At 55.5% G+C, this 18,503-nt stretch overlaps 1 long non-coding RNA gene across 3 annotated transcripts; it reads right to left on the bottom strand.

Annotated features, from left to right (window-relative positions):
* Positions 1 to 6,613: 6,613 nt before the first annotated feature.
* On the bottom strand, positions 6,614 to 16,569 carry LOC127034813 (uncharacterized). Of its 3 annotated transcripts, none has more exons than XR_007769498.1 (5): positions 16,277 to 16,569; positions 12,496 to 12,577; positions 11,855 to 11,896; positions 8,101 to 8,209; positions 6,614 to 7,425 (listed from the first exon to the last, which is right to left on the bottom strand). It is a non-coding gene; the product is annotated as an uncharacterized LOC127034813 (long non-coding RNA). The 3 variants fall into 3 exon arrangements; XR_007769499.1 differs by lacking the exon at positions 16,277 to 16,569 and adding an exon at positions 12,820 to 12,967; XR_007769497.1 differs by lacking the exon at positions 16,277 to 16,569 and having other exon boundaries at positions 12,496 to 12,607.
* Between the last annotated feature and the right edge of the window lie 1,934 nt (positions 16,570 to 18,503).

Here is an 18,503-nt window from a genome sequence, read left to right as displayed (position 1 = left end):
AGAACAGGAGCTGGGTCTGGAGCGGGTGGCTGCTGGTGACCCCCACGTTCCCTTGCCACGCTGGGCCCCTGGAGTCGCTGCCCCTGCCCAGCCAGAGACGAGAAACCACCTGACCCCAAAGGGCACCCGGGCGCCGAGCAGGGAACATGCACAGTGACAAGGAGCAGAGCGACAGAGCCAGCCAAGCAAAGCCGCTTGTTCTGTCACAGCCCCCCATGCGCTCCCTGTCCCCGCCCTGCATTGCTGCCCTTGGCGGCCGAGGAGCCAGCCGTGCAGATGGGAGCATACTTCAGAGACTAGCAGGTGCCCTTCTCCTGCAGAGACTGCAGCCTTCCCAGCGGCTCCTACCCTCAGGCCCCAGGGTTCCAGCCTGTGCAAACCAACAGCCCAGAAGAGCAGGGGACCCAGAGAAAGTCAGGGACATTTCCAAATGCCAAGTCCCGCAGAGGCTGGCCCAGACACAGGTTTGGCCTTTTGGGCTCCTGTGTGCCACACATCTCCAGGGATGAGCAAATTCAGCCTTGCAGCACCTGCTGCCTGGCGGACTGGTTAGTTCATGAGCAGCGCGGGAGGCTCAGGTCACTGAAGGCTGTGAAAGACACCATGAAACAACAGTGAGGGCTGGCCCAGAAGAGCTGCAGCTCCTGGGCTGGGGCACAGGCACGCTTTGAACAACACCAGGGCTGAAATGCTGGTTCCCTGGTTGCTACATTATCCTGGGCAGATTCTCACTCATCTCCAAAACAGGAAGGTTTCGCTTTTTCTGCCAGGCCTTGTGCCAAATCACCCCAACTTACCCTAGCTTGGCTTCCCCATGAGCTGAGCCCACCTCGCTGTGCCCAGGCCCTCCTGCCCCTGGAGGACCCCAGCCCAGCTGCTGCTTTCCACCAGCTCCTTCCCTGATCTGCTGGGCAAACTTGCATTGCTGGGCACTCTGATCCACGGCAGCCAGATACTCTACCCCTTGCAGTATCCCCCGAAAGGGCAAGTGTGCTTGCTCCTCGATTTGGGGGTGCATCACAGCCCCACTCTCCAAGGAAGCACATGGAACAACTGACCCCCAAACCCATCCTGATCCCAGCCCTGAGAGAGGTTTTACTATGTTAATAAAGCAGGGAGCAGCCAGGGCCGGGCAGCCTCCTGACTAGTTAGTGTGTTAGGTGAAAATACACCAGCCACGTCACTGCCACACACGGACCCGGAGGGATAATCGAGAGGAGGCAGCCAGGTTAGTGGTGAGATCCCCAGCAAACTATTAATATCAGCGTGAAGGGAACAGGTCACGTGGTTAGTACAGAAACACACAGAGATTAAAGGGGAGAGGGATCTGCTACAGAAACAGGCAATAAACTGGCATAAAGACCGAGTTACGCTGTGGGTCCTTCTCCAGCTACACGTCTCAGGGCAAAGCAGAGCAGCGGTTAGTAGTTAGGCAGCAAGCGAGCCAGAGAAAGGGGAATTGGCACCAGAGCATCTCACGAGCGAGAGAGGTTCCGACCAGTTACAGGCCAGACCCATAAAGCACTTGGGCAGAGCTGCTCACCCTCGGAAAGCCAGGGATTGCCCTGGCTGCAGAGTGCACCCGTCTGTCTGTCTGTCTGTCTGGGCAGACTCTCCCCTCCCAGGAGTTCTGCTCACCTGAGGGTCGCAGCCACGCTGCTCCCGAGTGGGGGCAGTTCAAGGAGAGGATCTTGTGTGTAGCGCTCAGCCATGCTGAGATGCACAGACCGGGCAAACTCACCCCAGCACTGTCAGCGGAGCTAAGAGCAGCGGGACTGGGGACAGGGGTGCTTGGTAACCCAGCTGTGTCTGGTCCCGCTCTGCTCATGGACTGGTGCTGTTCTCCTCTCTGCCTGCGCCCCCTCCCTGTTCTCACTACGCCCTCCTCTCACACTTGCCATCTTCCCCTCAACCTCTCTGACCTCTGCCCACTGGCTGGGGGAGCTCCCCTGTCGCTTGTGCTGCCCCATCTCTCTGGAGCGCCCCCCACTGATCGAGTCACTGCAATCTCCGCATCTGAACCGAGGGGCCTCCCTTTGCTCCCCCGCCCATGCACGACTCTCCAGGGAACATCTCACGATGATGCAAGCCACACACGTTACATTATCACCTCTACCCCAGCTCTGAGCAGCGATGTCCTGGCTCGCAGCCCCCTGCCTCTCCTGCTACCCATGTGTCCTCTCCTGTTAGCAGCCATGGTCTGTTGGCTTGGCACCTTTCTCCTCCCTGGAGCAGTGCAGGAGGGATCCACTGCCTGGCCAGGTACCTGTGCTGCAGGCTTCATGCAGAGCCTTTGGGGTGGTTAAGGGCGTCAAGTTCCCACTCCCTCTATTATCACTGACTGATTTAGGAATCGGGCCTTTGCCCTCAGTAGTTAAGTGCAGTTAAAAGGACAGCAACCACCATTGCTCTCCGTCCATGCAGGGGTTAGGTTAGTCCTGTTAATAAACACTGCAGGCCCCCCCGAGGGGATGCTGGTTAGCTAGCGGATAATCCTGGTTTGCATGCTAAAGGCACAGTGGATGGGCCAAACCCTGTCGCCTTTACTCTGGCAAACTCCCAGAGAAGGCAATGGGAATGCAGCCCATACATTAGGTGTGGAGTGAAAGCTGAACAGAGACCTCACAACTAGGCCCAATGTTAGCACATCATAAAGTATGTTAAAGGCCTCGACAGCAGATTTCCTTTTAGACGACATGTCCTATTCCTCTCCCTGCCCCTCGCCTCCCATCTTCTCGGGTTAGTGACCAGGAATAAATACAACAAGTGCCAATCAACCAGGTTGGTTCAGCCCCACAGCTCCTGGTAGTTGGGTGCTCAAGATTGGCAACTGCTTTCCACATGCATCAGTGCCAAAGGGGAACTGTGGAGATACACGGAAACTGAGTCCTGGGCCGGCACAAGCTGAAAACACCCCATGTCCGTCCCAAAGCTCAGGAGTAACAGAGGCACTAAGGCTGATGTGAAGGCCATTCCCAATGACAGATGAACCAGCATTCCAAGCAATTCAAGGGTCTGGGGTGAGGTGGGAACTGCAGTTTCTTAATTGCTTTTTAACAAGGTCTCTCTGCAAACTAGCTTCACCAGACCTTCTGGCAAATACAAATTACGAACTGACTGACCAGTATGTGGAACATGCCACTTCGAGTAGTTTTATAAAGCCTGTTAATAGCATTGTTTTCTCTTAGCCTCATCAAGCTGATTGAAAAACTGAAGACCAGTGGCCTAATTTTCAAAACTCTTGAGCATCTTCCTTTTTCATTGCACTTAATGGGAGTTAAAGATGTTCAGCTGCACTGAAAAAAAGGCCAGCAGAATAATACAGGAGGTTGCATTAACAGGGATCTGTTACAGGGGCGGGGAAAAGCCTGTTCATTCATTTGTCATGGTGAATAGCATCAGAAAGTTCAGGAGCCAAAGATGTGTGTTAGTAGCATCTAGAACCAACTGAGAAGAGATTAGTACAAGCAGTTAATAAAGAGCCACATGTCATAACCAGAGAGCGCATCTTAGTTCAGGAACAGAACATACAGACTAGGAAAGAGAAATGGAGAGAAAAGCAGCCAAGGTTAGTTTGTTTAATTCAGTTTGGAAATGTGTTAGTAACAGGAGAGAGAGATCTAGTGACTTAAAAAGGAACTGAAAAGCTTTTGTTAATAAACCGTCTAGGATCCCTAGTCAGCAGCAGAATCCACATGCAGACTTCAGCATTACAGACGGAAACACCACTGGAAAATCAGCCCTTCCTCTATTACCTACCAAGACTGGCGAAGCAGAGTCTGTCTTTCCTTTGCGGATGGTGGGAGAATCCTAGCACTGACAGCAGAGCAGAGAGTGCAGCAAACCTCCACTTTCTGATGTTCCCCATGTTGCTGGGGAAAGACAGAATCCTGCCCTCAGGCCCTGCCAGGTACATGGAGGAGCAGCTGCCCAGATTCCCTCACTGTGTTTGTAATGTTTGACACTGCACATAGATTCTGTTCCTGGGATGGCAACTTGAATGACTTCTTTGCAGACGTACTTACCCAAGCTTTTCCGTTCCCTTTAAGGCAATGTGTGTTGTGCCCGGTTAGTAGGAGGTGAAACAAGACGGGTTAGTAGAGCATGCGTTACAGCCAGTTAGTGGGTTAGTTCATTCACAAGTGACTTACTCAACATTCCAGCGTCAATAGCAGGCCTGGCTGGGGGGCAGAGTCTGTGAGAGCAGGGAGATCCTCCTCGGTTAGTATGTTAATAACTTAGCACCGCAATACACATGCACAACACACCAGTTAGTCCCACTTGCTGGCAGGGGATGCGCCTCCTTGGAATTTAGCCCATGCTGCTGTCATAGGCCAGGGGCAGTTCCTGCTATCTGCAGGGAGGAGACGCCTTTGGGCTCTGCAGTGTCTATTGGGCCGGGATTTGGAATGTTGTTGGTTCATTATTCTGAGGCTAGAACTGGCCTGCATGGCCTTAAATAACCGAACTGGAGCATAAAGCACTTTGCAAACGCAGCCCCTCCTGCTGCCATGCACCCCTGTGCTGAACGCAGCTACACAGCTACCAAGCCAGCGTGCTCCCCTCATGCCCACCAGCTAGGAGGGTGTCGTGCCCAAAGCTCCAGGGCAGGCGAGAGTCAGGCTGTTAAGGTCTGTCTGCACTGCCCACAGCAGCGAGCCTCCAACCCAGGTTTGCAGGGCTCAGGCTGGCGCTTGCTGTCTAGCCAGGGCTTTGGTGTGACGTCTCAGGCTGGAGCTCGGGTTCCGAAGCCCACCGCACTTCCTGGCCTTCAAAGCCCGAGCCCCAGGCAGAGCTGCAACATCTGCACACAGCAGCCCCAGCCCCACCAGCCTGAGCCTGTTGACTCAGTCTGGGAGGGTCGCTGCCACAGGCGATGTAGAAGGGCCCGTAGTGACCGAGCCGAGGAGCTGGCCAGCCCATCAGAGCTAAAGGTGCCAGATCTACTGGCAGGACTGTGCCGCAAGAAGCAGAGGAAGGAAATGGGTAACACTAGGGTTAGGAGAACACGGTGAAATTGCACTAAGCTGATGGCTGGGGCAAAGGCGATTAGCTGGGCTGTTGGAGAGACAAAACTATTTCTGTCCCAGTCTGAGTAGCTGCTGTCTCGCAAGCAGGGACCCAGTGTGGAAACGAATGGAATTCCAAAGAAAAGTGAAGATCTGCCTTCTGGCTCTCCCCCACGGCCTGACCATGAACCCAGCAGGCTCCGCCATGTGGAGGATGCTTGGCTTGGGGTTCTCCCCAGCACGCCCAGGGAGCAGCACAGAAGCACAGTGAACGACCGGGAGAGGCTAACTACAGCTGTAAAGTGGGAGAAGCAGAAGGTTCCCAGCTAAGGGCAGGCTCCATCTGTCACATGTGCTAGGGCAGGGGTCCCCAACGTGGTGCCTGCAGGTGCCATGGCGCCCGCTGGGGCATCTAAGTGTGCACGAGTACTGGCCAGCGGACGAGCATCCGTCGAAATGCCACCAACAAGCAGTGTCATCCAGAAGCAGCGGCACCCATTTTCGGCGGCATTTCGGCGGATGCTCGTCCGCCACCATGGCCCTCTGTGTCTCATAGTCTGGCACCTGCCAGACGAAAAACGTTGGTGACTAATGGCTAGGGAATATCTCAGGGACGGGAAGCAAGGGGGTAAGGAAACCAGGAAATAATCCCCTGGAACCAAACAGGGCTCTCTGTGCCCCACCTGGCTCCCTCGGTTCCTCTCGTCAGGAGTAGACAGGTACAGCCAGGAGATTCCATCCCCTCCTGCTCTATGGATGCCATAGTGTTCACACTCTGTGCTGGCATACATGGGAAATAGCTGGACTCGCCCAATGCAAGCTCCCTGGTGCGAAGCTGTCCATGCTGGCTTCTCGGAGAGTTCCTCCCTGAACGGGAACACACCTGCAGCTATTCTGCTAAAAGAATTCACCTGCAAGTCCCACCACAGCACCCCGCCTGTGGAAGCTGCTCTCACCTCCCTGGGGCGCGTTCCCACCCACCTCCCAGCAGCAGGGAAGTGCTGGAGTTGTTACATTTACAGTGGGAACGCGGCACGGGCTTAGGACGGTGATGGAGGAATGTGGCTCAGGGGAGTTCTGAGAGGTGGCATTTAATCCTGGGTGCTCCACATTGCTCTTGGAGGCTGACGGGTCTTTAAACACATTGCCCAGCAGACAGGCATCAGGGCAAGCTAATCTCCCTGTCGCACTCTCCTCTTATTACAGCTTGACACCAGCTGCACAGGACAGGCATGGTAGAGAAAGGCCCCAGAATGTCGCCGACAGGTGATAGAGACAGTGCACGAACAGTGGTGGAGGAGCCAGGTGGCCTGGGGACCGCCTGGGTCCCTCTGAGCCCTGAGCTATCGTGCTGACACGAGGACATCACACCATACAAGCTCCATGGGTCCGGGGAAATTCAGAGCAGACCTGCTGGCCCCACCCCAGCTCCTCGGCTACCGGGCTCAGCACCATTCACAAAAGGAACATTCTCCGCAGCAGAGAAGTCACGACATGAGCCGGTGACAAAAAGCCAGTCGGGTGAACTCGTTCCTTAGGCTCTTCCCCGCACTACCTTTTCCCATTCAGTATTTCCAGAGCTACCACCACTGGAGGTGACCCCGGTATCTCACTCGGGGGGGGAGAGCGCCCCGGCAAGCCAGACAGGCCAAGCACCGTCATTCATACAGGTCGGGCAAATGAAGTAGCCAGCAGTCTGAGGATAATCTGCAGACAGACACTGCAAACCCAGCCCCACCCTCCTGGCCCACTGCCCCAAGGGCGGGGTGGGGGAGCCCTAAGGAATCTGTTGTCTTTCCAGGGGGAGGTTTCAGACAAGCATGAACTGCTTTGGCGTCACCCCCATTCATAAGCATCTAGAACATTTCCCAGCCACTAGCTCTTGTTCCCCTCCCCAGGGAACAAACTCTGTGAAAGGGCCAAGGCATCGGGATTTGCACTAGCTCAGAGAAGTGACCCTGGCAAGAAAGCCCCGCTGACCCAGAGCTATCCTTAGCCTCGCTCCTCTCCCACTGCAGCCGGCTACCTCTGTGAAACGGGGATATGCGCCGGGCCACACTCTGTCGGGCAGTCTATACCCACAGCCTGACACACGGTGTTTGCTACAGGCTCACATCTTCCAGGTGTGGTCACTAAGCAACACCTGTGCGTGCTGCTCCCACAGCTCCGTGCAGACTGCCTCATGGCTACGCTCACACGCCAGCCCAGTCAGCGTGATCCTTTCTGCTGCCACGCTGGCTCCTGGGGATTTATGGCAAAGAACAGAAACCAGTTCCCCATGGTGCCAGTCTGAGGTGCTGTGACTCACTGCCGCCCCTTCCTTGCCAGGGCACCTCCACGGCGCTGCCATCAGGTCGCCAGGGCTCAGGAATCCCTCCAGGGAGCGAGACGGAGCATCCCTCAAGCAGACGTGTCTCTGCAAGGAAGGCGAACGAAACTCTTAGATCCCACCAGCTGCCCCACTCCTTCGTCCCAGTGTGTGCAGCATTAGGGCACTCTCTGCAGCCGAGCTCCGGCATTTGCTGGCCTACTCAGGAAACCTGGTGCTTTCCACTCTCAGGGAACTTTCCAGGGTTAACTAGTAACTCCTCGTCTCCACCCCAATCAAAGCAGAGTCTCTGGGAGCTGCAGAATCAGATCTCAGAGAAGATGGCCAAGGGAGCTCAGAGGCTGCCGGGCCCCAGCCCTGCGCTCAGACCTGTCCAGGCTTTGAGTCCTGCTCAAGGCTTAGGAAAAGGGCTGGACAAGGGCATAGCGGGCTGCTTGTCAGGGTTGCAGCGGAGCAAGGCCAGACCAGCGGGAGTTTGGGAAGCGCAACCCCATCCTACAAGTAAGGACAGAGAAGACTCTCATCCTGGGCTTCTGGACGAATCGCCTGAGCACTGGCTCTCTGGGAAGGGTTGCCCACCACCCCAGGTCACTCAGGGGCCACTTCTCACCACCATGGGAATGTTTCTCCCCACTCAGGCCTTTGTCAGGCTGGAGTGGGACACAAGCGGTGCCTAGGCCTGGTGCTGCCCCCTGGGAATCTGGCCACCCGCATGCCAGCTGCATGCTAGTGCCACTGTGTGGGGCTCACCCTGTGTCCTACCTGGCGCCACTGGCTACGAGAACACTGTAAAATAACCCCCCATCTTGTCTTGCTGCTCCAGCCATGCAGGGGACTGTGTGTGAACAGACCTCAGGTCAGTCATTAGCAGCTGCAAAACAAAGCAACCAACACAGCAAAAGAGAACAGCATGCAGCACCTTCCACGGCCACCCAGCTCCCCAGTCCCCGGGGCCCAGGTGGCACTGAAGGGAATCCCCATACTAATAAGTAACCCAGCAGGAGAGTCTTGTCTGCGATGCTCTGCCAGCCTGTGGGATATGGGGGCTCAGAGGAGACTGTGCCAGAGGCTCCCCATCCCAGGGCTGGGTAGGGCTGGGCAGGGCTGGGTTGGCTGGGCTGGATTGGGCTGGGCAGGGCTGGGCTGCCGTGCATCTCTGGCATGAGGGCTATCCACCCTCTTCTGGACAAGGTGCTTTCAGGGGAAGGTGCGGAGCCTCTCCTGCTACAGAAAGGTCCCCCTCACTGGCTTTGTCCCTGGGGATACAGAGACAGCTGGACTGTGATCCTCTGGGGCCACACCGACCCTAAGCTAGGAGAAAACATGACTGCACAGACTGGACGAGGAAAGGAGTGGCCAGTGGCGCCGTCCATGTCTGCATGCAAGTCCCCTCCAAAGGAGCCCCTTTGGCTTGGGCATCTCCAGGGCTAGGGCATGCAGAAGCCAAGCCCCTGGCTTTCTCCAGAGTCGCTCGCTGTCTCATTTGATCAAATTCTCTTCATTAAAAATGGCTTCTACCAGCGGCGTGTGTGGTGTCAGAGTGGGGCTCGCCGGGTCACTCAGGTGATGGCTGGACTCACTTCCATTCATGCCTTAGGAAGGAGCCAGCTTTACATTCCCAAGGAGAGAGAAGATGAAGGCGGAACATGAGCTAATTGGGGGCCGCAGCTCTGAGCCACGGAGCGCTGGGCCTGGCGCAATGCTGTGAGCTCCCTGCTGTCCGGCTGCACAGCAAGCCTGGGGGAAGGAACAGGCCTGATGGGGGTGAGGGGCAGGGCAGTGTGTCTTCAGTTCAGAAAAAGCAAAAGCCTGGCCCCCGGCATGCAGCAGGAGTCACTTTGCTGACACTGCTTACGCAGAAGGAGATTTCCAGACACCAGCAGCTCCTTACAGCCAGCAAGCCAGCCACTCATTGGGCTGGGTCCCCGGCTACTTGTGCCGTGATCCAGAACCCACACTCCTGGTCATGCCTTCCTACGTGGCTACTCCCACTAACACCTGCACATGATTCACACTATCATAGACAGCAACAAAAGGAACCATGCCCCTGTCCTGGGAGAGGGAGCCAGCCCCTAGTCTGGGGTGTGGAATCTGTACAAAATCTGATTCTCTGCAGCAAAAGTGGAGGGTGGGTCTGGAACCATTTCGAGATAGCTGTGTATCTCCATTTGCTGCGGCTGTCTGCTGCCTAGATTTCTCCTGAACTAGCTGCTTCCCTACCGTGTGTGTGCGCGCGCACACCTGTGTTGTTTTCAGGGCTGACTAAATTTTTAAAGTTGGTCCAAATTTTCTGATTTTCAAATTTTCAATTACATTTTTCATCAAAATTTGATTTTTGAAAAAAAAAAACTTTTTTGATGCAATCAGGTGTTTTGACCACCTCTAACTTATATGTACATTTGCACAGTGTGTGTGTCTCTGTGTGGTGTGAACATGGGGACAGGTGGGACAGAATGCCAAGAACCATTGAAGAATATTTTGTTACACTGTGTCCAAAGCGATGTTGAAAAAGGACCCGCTTCCTCTTTGTGTCACTAGGAGACAAAGTCACAGACACGCTCCATCGGCTCCCAGCATAGAGCTCACTTGCAGACAATGACAGACCTTGTGCTAGTCACTTGGGGGCAGAATCTAGCTCCCAGAAAATTACTCCTACCCCCTTGCAGCGTCTTCCCACCAGCAGCGCTAGAAAGGAGCCCTCTCTGAGTTTCCTGGAGCCCATGCACAGCTATCCCCAGGTGTGTGTATGAATGACAGTGAAGGAGGCATAGAAAGTCCACACCAAACAATTACCCATTTCAGATGGTAATATCCTAGCCCACTTGGCCTCGTGCACTACTCCAAAACTTCACACTCTCGGCAGCAGCTAAAGCTGCAGAGAGATTGGGTTGGATTCTGATCTCCATTACATGAGAGGCTTCATCTTCAATGGAGTCACTCTGGATTTCCCCCAGGATATCTGCGACTGGGGTCTGGCCCCACTCTTGTATTTAGCTGAAGTACAATCAGCCGACAGCAGCCACTAGAGTCAGACTTTGCTAATGATTTGTGTTCCAAAACAATATGAACATAACAACCATAGCCCTGGCTAAACCCCTCTGGAAATGGGCAGGGACGACTGTAGCACAGTCTCTGATGGCATACGGCTGTCAGCTAGTTATTATTATTACCTCTAATAATTAGCCATCTCCCATCTGTATGAAAATGGCTCTCCTGAGGAAGCCCCGGCATGCATGCATTTGCTGAACACCATGCACTGAGGATAGTCAATAGGACCTGGGGCTTTCCTTGGGAGTCCGTAGGAAGGTTGCCCGCACTGCTAGAATAGATACAGTAGAAGCCAATAAGAACTGTAGCAAAGGGTTTCCCTGATGAGGCTGTAAGATGGAGGCTGGGTTCTCTAAAGGTAGGTAATGCCCCGTTGCCAGTGAACTGAGAGCTTTAGCACACTCCCTTTGTTGGGCCAGAAGTGGAGTGTGTTCCTGGGAATCGAGTGGAGAGAATGAATGACAGTAGCAGTTAACAAAATGTTTTTGTGCCCCACTGAACTGGTTGCAGTCTGGGCTGCCTGTTGGCTTCTGTATACCCTGGTTGCAGGGAGCGTTAGCTAGCGTAGCATGTGGGGATGCTGCAGATGTGAACATGCAGCCGTATTGTTCAGGTTAAGCAAGAGATAAACAGAAAGGAAGCCAGGACTGAAGCCCAGCTTTGCACTTGGTCAGAGCAGAATGCACAAAGGAACAAGAGACCACTCTACACAAGTCATGTCACACGAGCAGCCTGTGTGATGAGCGGAGGTGAGCAGAGCAGCAGAGTGGGTAGAGGGAATGGCTTTCTTCAGGGCGGAGTTAGAGTCACTTACACACCATGATTGCTAAGATGCAATGTTCTGGGCATTCTGCGCTGTTCTACACTTCCCCTGTCTGGGCATTGCCCCTCACTCTGCCACGGCCGGACTTCGTGTTCCTTCATTTTGATTCCTGGCGGAGTGTGAAATCGGAATTGTCGGACACTACTGCACTCCAGGAGTGTCTACGTCTGGCTCTGAAGCAAGCCTTCCTTTGCCTATTGCACTAGCTGGGCATTCAATAACTAGTTTGATTGTGGCATCTGATGTATTTTTAAGAAGGCAGATCAGGGGCATTCCTTAGGGTTTTGAGAAGCTGCTAGGAATAAAATATCCCATTATTTCTAGACTTGCCTTGAGTGCCAGGGCTGGGATAGATTTTCCAGTGCAAAAGGTGGCAGAGCAATAATGGATGTGAAAATGACACCCCAAAATGCTCTATGGTAGCATCTGTCAGATTAACTCTGCAGATAGGAATGGGTGGAATAAAGTCCCCTTCATAGGCTGGACTTTCTCTGCCCTCTTCTGCGTCCCTGTCCCTTTCCCCCCTGCATTGCTCTTAATTCCCATATTTTAGAGAAAATGGTGGTTTAAAGGCAGAGACGTAACCCAGCATTTTTACTGCATTCCCTTCGGGGAGCATTGGAAATGATGCAAGGTTCCATTTACCTGTCTTAAACCCTATTCTTGATGTGGATCAAAAAGATGCTTCTGGAAAGAAAATACAAACAAGTGGCATATCAGTTAATCTGATCCCTCAGATGCTCAGGGCTGAAAATGGAGCCCTGCCTCCGCCCAGCGCCTGCCTAGCTGTGCTATTGTTCGGCAGGGACTCCGTGCAGACAGGGCCAGGAATGAGGTTAGGAAAAGGCAATGACAGCTCACAACTGATCATTCCACTTAACAAAGGAGTCAGCGAAGGCAGACTGTGCCCTTAGCCTCCTCACTTTCCCCGCCAGGAATGACCCAGAGATAGATGGGAAAAAGCAGGGGACCGAATGAACATTTTTGGTGATGAACCAAGAAGCTGAAGGCCAGTCCCGCTGGCCCCTTTCCAAGATATGTCCCCATTTGCTAGGGAACAGCTGCAGGAAAATCCCCCTCTGGTTTCCACACCGAGTTTTATCAACACCAATTTCTCGGAGTGTCTCTGTGCACACACCACACCTCAGTGCTGGTGGTGCCAAGAAGCTGGCACTCTGGGGACAGGCTGAGTCCTGGGAGAAACACCCCAACAGAAGGCTGTGACCATGGGGAAGGGGACCGTTTCACCCAGACAAAAGAGAAAAACGAGATAAGAGCATCCTCACCTGATTTCCACGAGAAACCGCGGCGCAGGGACCCCAGGCTGGGCGAGATGTTGGCTGGTGTACAAGCCTCTTTGTACTGGAGCTTTCGAGAGAAAGAGAGAGAATCCCTGGATAAGATATTACCATGCAAACTCCACCCCATCTTCTCGACAGCAGCTCCCCACCCCCCCACGCCCCCACCCGGCCGCCCAAGCAGCACTGCTGGTGCTGCATATGGACCAGGAATCTGCTGCAGCTCCAATTAAATTTTAATGCTGAAAATGCAGCCAAGTCACCTTCACTCCTCCTGCTCCTTGTGCAATGTCCCTCCCCCCATGTCCACACCTCTTGCTGAGCCCCCCGACACGGGGCAGGCATGTGCCAAGCACGGGGAGGTGCCCTGCGCTGAGTGCTCACAGGCTGGGTGCTCCGGGGTGACGGGGGTTGGGCTGCAGCTTGACAATCCTGAATCATTAACGTCTAAGTGAATAAAGGGAAGCCACTGAAAAGCTCAGAATAATCAGCCCATCTGTAGGCTGCTGAATGGGCTGTGTCGGAAACCAGCTGCTGGCTTATTCAAAGCGGGCACTTCTTCGCCTTCTGCTGGCGCCATCTGGGCTGCCATGGCAACAGCAATCCTAGCAGACCTGGGGTCAGCTCACACTAAGGAAGGAGAAAGATCCAACACCAGCCCCACGGCTCATTAGGGCCCCTCTTGTGGGGGTCCAGGCTGGATGGAGGCTGCTGCACCCAGCCCCACTCTCATAGCCCGTAGACTGACGCCTGTGCTGGCTAAGAGCTCTGCCGGGCTGGGCAGCCACAGAGGGGGGCCCTGGAGGGTGCCAACATCCCCCCCCAGCTCTACCTGCCAGCTCCACTGCTCACCTGCTCCCAAAGGCTGCAGGCTGTCGGCCCCTGGGGCAGAGCAAGGAGGCAACTCAACCTGGCAAGGGGGAACTCGGGGCGGGTGAGGCATGGTGTCCCAGCTCCGGTGCACCCACCACGGCTGGACCCTGGGCTGGCAGCACTACTAGGAGAAGCCATTTCCCACCTCCGGCTTCCCTGGGTCCTGAGGCCCTTCCTTCCAGGCAAGGATTTGGTCCCCCGTCACCTCCAGGCTGGACTTTTCAACCCACTGTCCCTGGGGTGAAGAGACAGGTGGAAAGGTCACCCAAACAGGAGCACCTTCACACCCGCCACTGGCTCCCAGCCCAGGCCTTACCTTGCCCTCCATCGTGTGGGGCCTGGCTGTCTCAGCGACTGCCTGACCCCGCTCCATGCCCCGCTGACATAGCAGCAGGGTGAAAGTAACTTAAAGGACGTACCGGTACTCCGGAGTCCTGGATTGCTGACGCCCGGGCTGGGAGTGCCTCCAAACAGGGGGCAGAGAAGTGGGGCTCCTGAAGGGATCCCTGCTGGGGACGGCTACCCCTCCCCCAGGCTGCCAGCCTGTCACCTTCCACCAGCAACACACCTGCCTCTGCCAATGAATTATTTACAGATGACTCCTGCCCTGCCCAGGGCCCTTGTAAATCTTAATCTGCCTCTGCCCGCCTCTGCTCCAGAGAGCCCCATGGGCATTGGAGCTAGCAGGATCCTTGCAGGGAAATCCAGCTGGAGTGGGAGATAATATGCAAAGTGGGAGGCTCTGGCTGGGGAAGAAGGGGAGAGAAGGTCCTGCTAATAGCAGTGTGGTGCTGATGGCAGTTCCTGTGCCCATCTTCCCTGATCCTGGAACACGGTGCGCCGGGAAGTGGGGTGAACCAGGCTCAGCTAGGAGCCTCCACAGACGGCTCCTGGATAGCCTGGGGTGCTGAAAGCAATACCTTAGAGCAGGGGCTCTCCCCAGCCCCACCCTGTACAGAACGGCCGCCTGGCTCCCTCCAGCCCAGGGTCCCCCGTCTGCCCTGTACAGAACGGCCACCTGGCTCCCTCCAGCCCAGGGTCCTCCGTCTGCCCTGTACAGAATGGCCACCTGGCTCTCCCCACCCCAGGGTCCCCTGTCCACCCTGTACAGAACAGCTGCCTGGCTCTCCCCACCCCGGGGTCCCCCAGCCCCACCCTGTACAGAACGGCCACCTGGCTCTCCCCACCCCGGGGTCCCTCGTCCACCCTGTACAGAACAGCCACCTGGCTCTCCCCACCTCGGGGTCCCCCAGCCCCACCCTGTACAGAACGGCCACCTGGCTCTCCCCACCCCCCAGGGTCTCCCATCCGCCCTGTATAGAACAGCCACCTGGCTGTCCCCACCCCAGGGTCCTCTGTCCGCCCTGTACAGAACAGCCACCTGGCTGTCCCCACCCCAGGGTCCTCTGTCCGCCCTGTACAGAACAGTTGCCTGGCTCCCTCCAGCCCAGGGCTCTCCCCAAACCGTGTATAGAATGGCAGCCTGCCCTCCCCCTACCCTTGCAGCTCTGATCAGACTGTGATGCGTTGCTGTGCCCTGCTCAATAGCTACTGCATCCTCCCCAAGATGGGCCCTGGCGAGCACGGATTCCCCTGTGGCTATGTCTACACTGCAGGGCTATGTAGGCTATGTCTACACTGCAAACTCAGGCTCAAACCTAACCCCCCTTCCGTCTACACACAAATCACTCATCCCAGGGTCCCAGGACCCCACAGAGATGGAGAGTCTGAGTCAAACCAGGTCCCAGGGTTCAATCCCAATTGCTTTGCAGTGTAGACACAGCCCCATAGGACTCACGCTCTGGGAGCCCGCCAAATGTGTCCCACAATTCCACGGACTGACTTGCGTTGTCATCTGGACAGTCAAGTTTGGAGGATGGTCAAGTTTTCCCCCAGTTCCCCAAGAACAAAGGGTCACACCTGGGGAGGGTGCTAGGAAGTCTGGGATATGGGTGGTTGGACTCGGGCTCACACAGTGCAGTGTAGACACTGGAGCCACCAGATTCAACAATTCCTGGCCTGGGGTTGCAAATAAGCAGAGATGCTCCAGGCCTGGGGTAACAGACCCAGCACCTGCTAACTCGAGTTCTGCTGAGCCTGGGCTGACACTGCAGTGGGAACAGAGCCTGTGTGTGTGTGAAATAGCGAGAGGGAGCACACCTCGGGGGGGGGGGTGCATGCGTGTGGGTCATAGTGGAGCTGTCGGGGGCACCTGCAGTTGCAGTTCTGTGCAGGGCAGAGAGCGCCATCCTGTGGCCAGGGCAGGAACTGGATGAGAGACAGGAAAGCAGGAGGGAGGACACGGAAGAGCACAGAAGGAGCCACCTGGGAGGGGTTTGCAGTGATTCCCCTGTTGTATAATTTCAGTCCATTCAGGGACCTGGCACCACTGTCAGAGACCCTGCAGAGTGAGCGAGCTGCCCTGTTTGGGGGACCCTGGCCCCAGTCACCAGGCTCTGGCTGACACACATCATGGTTTCATGCTGTGCAGAGTCTAAAGCGAGGGGCTCATCTTCATCAGCATCAAGCCAGGGGTTTATCCCCGGCCCACGAGAGCAGAAGGGGAGGGTGAGAGGTGGGGCCAGGGGCTAGCATCTGCCAACAGCTGGTTCCTGGCCACCCATGCTCCTTCGTGTCTTAAGGAGGGGAGGCCCCGCTCCCTAACCTACCAGCAGGTCTCATGCTGGAGAGGGGTCTCTATGGGGCCCACCCAGCACCATGGCACAGGCTGTCGTCTGCAGGGGCCCTGCAAGCACTCACTGCCCCACAGCTCCTGGGAAGGCGCCTCCGTCAGGGCACAGAGGGGATGCAGAGAGTTAGAGGCAGAGCTGGGGATAGGGGGCTGATTCTCAGCCCCAAACAGCAACTAGGGCTGACCAGAAAGCGCTTTTCCTACCTGTCACGGAGTGTGGGGAAGTCAGGGCTCTGCACCCCCGGCTTCCTGCCATTCACCAGGGCTCTCAGCCAGCCAGTAAAGCAGAAGGTTTATTTAGCCGACAGGAACACAGTCCCAGACAGGTCTTGCAGGCACAGACAGCAGGATCCTCCCCAATTAGGTCCATCTTGGGGTCCCAGGAGCACCACTGCCCCCTTGGGGGGTCAGAGCGCTGTCTGTGCTTCCCTCCATTCCTCAGCCAGCTTCTGAGACTCCTTTCACTCCCCAGCGTCTCCTTCCCCAGCCTTTGTTCAGCTTCCTGGGCAGAGGTGTCCCCTGGCCTCCAACCCCTTCCTGGGTTCTCATGTTACAGGCTCAGGTATCCTCCCTCCAGCCAGTCTCCCATCTCCCAATGCAGACAGGCCTCCCAGGCCAACACACCCCACTCAGCATTCACAGGCCACAGTAAGAACAGTCCCAGTTCGTCACACTACCCTGGGAAAACTTTTGAGAATTTGAAAAATTTCCCCCTTTTAGAATTGGGATGAAAAGTCAAAATCTTGAAAGTTGTGTGAAGTGACTGTCTGGGAACAAAGAGCTCAGGGTCAATGGAAATGTTTCATTTCAATATTGACTTTTAGATTTTTAATCTTGGTACTATAGTTAATTTACATTTCTAAAGAAAAAGTCATTTTGAGGCAAATGCACAGATTGTGTTATTCAGATAGTTTCCAAAGGTGACATTCTGACAATCTCCAAACTTTTTTCCCAAACTATTTTTGAGACAAGTAATTTGTGGAACCCAGCCGTTTCCCACAAACAGCTTTGGTTTGGCCGAATCCTTCTTCCAAAACTTCCCGCCAGCTCTCAGAGCGTCACCTCCACGCTCAGGTCTTTAGCTCTGCGTAGATGTGAGACAGCCAGAGGTTCCCTTGTGCCTTAAGGAACCACTGTTAGCTCCCTGACCGCCTGTTCTGTGTGGAGAGGCTTTGGTTGACAAACTACACAAACAACATGCATTTGCACAGTGCTGGGACCCACTGGTGAGAGACACTAGCGATTCAGAGTGTAGCTTGTTATTATATTATTGTCAGTGTGGGGCAAAGCACAGGGCAAGTCCCCCATGTTCATTAGCAACACACTTGCCTTGGCTTCACTCTACCAGGGCCCCAGATGCAATGGAGCTTTTAGGACTCGCTTGCTGCTGTGCCGCCCTGGTGTTGGGGCTGGCTGGCATTGCAAAGCCCACAGAGAGAGCGGGTGTGCGGCTGCAGCTGGGGTTAGTTTCCTTAGTGGCCACGTGGTGTCACCCTGGCGTTGTCACAGGAGCAGCTGGTGGAGAAGCTTCTGAGGAATGAGACTGGTCCAGTGCAGACGCTGGTTTCCGGGGGTCCCACGCCCAGCTGCTCTCAGCTGGATACCCCAGAAACTCGCCCTGGTCAGGATTCCCGGCAGAGAGAGGCTGGATCAGAAGTATGGGCTGAGGCCCTGAGCTCCAGGAGCATCTGCACGAGGATTTGGATCCAGAGCTGAATTTGACAGCTGGGGTCTCTCTTTCTAGTGGGGCTGAATCTGAGCACGCTCTGTGGGGAACGTGTGGGTCCCAGCTTCATGGTTTGGGCTCATCTCCAATTCCAGACTGCCCCTGCATTTCCCCTCCAGGATGCCACGCCGGCAATGCTGGACAGACTCCACGTTAGGCCCTGCACCTGCTATGGGGGAGCGCCCCGTGAAGCGCTGCCCAGACACATTCTGCCAGTCTCAGAAAGCGAGTCTCACAGCCTGACCCCATGGTGGGCAGCCAGCGTATTCCCTCGCCAGGCGCTGCCTGGCAGAAGAGGGTGAGCGAAGCCATGGCATGGGCTGGCCGTTCCGACTGGTTGGAAATCTAGACTAGCCTGTTCCCAAAGGCCTGGGGGCTTGATGCCTCCAGCTTTGGGATCCCAACTGGAGACACTGCACAGGGGCTGCCCTTCCGAAGGGACCTGCCAGACGCACTGCTCCGGGCAGGGAACCCCTCCTGGACCCACCATCCTCGCAGGGTGACTAGCAGTAAATACACACCCTAGCTATTGCAAAGTCTTCTCCGCATCTGCTGCAGCCTCTTCCCCTGTCTCAGGTACCCTCTCTCCTGGAAGGGGGCTCTGTTCCAGGGCCCAGACTAGCAATGGGCACTTGGCTCCACTCTTGTAGTTTCAATTAACATCCCGGCTGGCTTCCCATGATCAGGATTTCCTCCAGGTTCTCT

Source organism: Gopherus flavomarginatus, chromosome 15, assembly GCF_025201925.1.
Source record: "Gopherus flavomarginatus isolate rGopFla2 chromosome 15, rGopFla2.mat.asm, whole genome shotgun sequence".
Lineage (NCBI taxonomy): Eukaryota > Metazoa > Chordata > Testudines > Testudinidae > Gopherus > Gopherus flavomarginatus.
The sequence above is the reverse complement of the archived record's forward strand: the minus strand, read 5'-3'. Positions and strand labels throughout refer to the sequence as shown.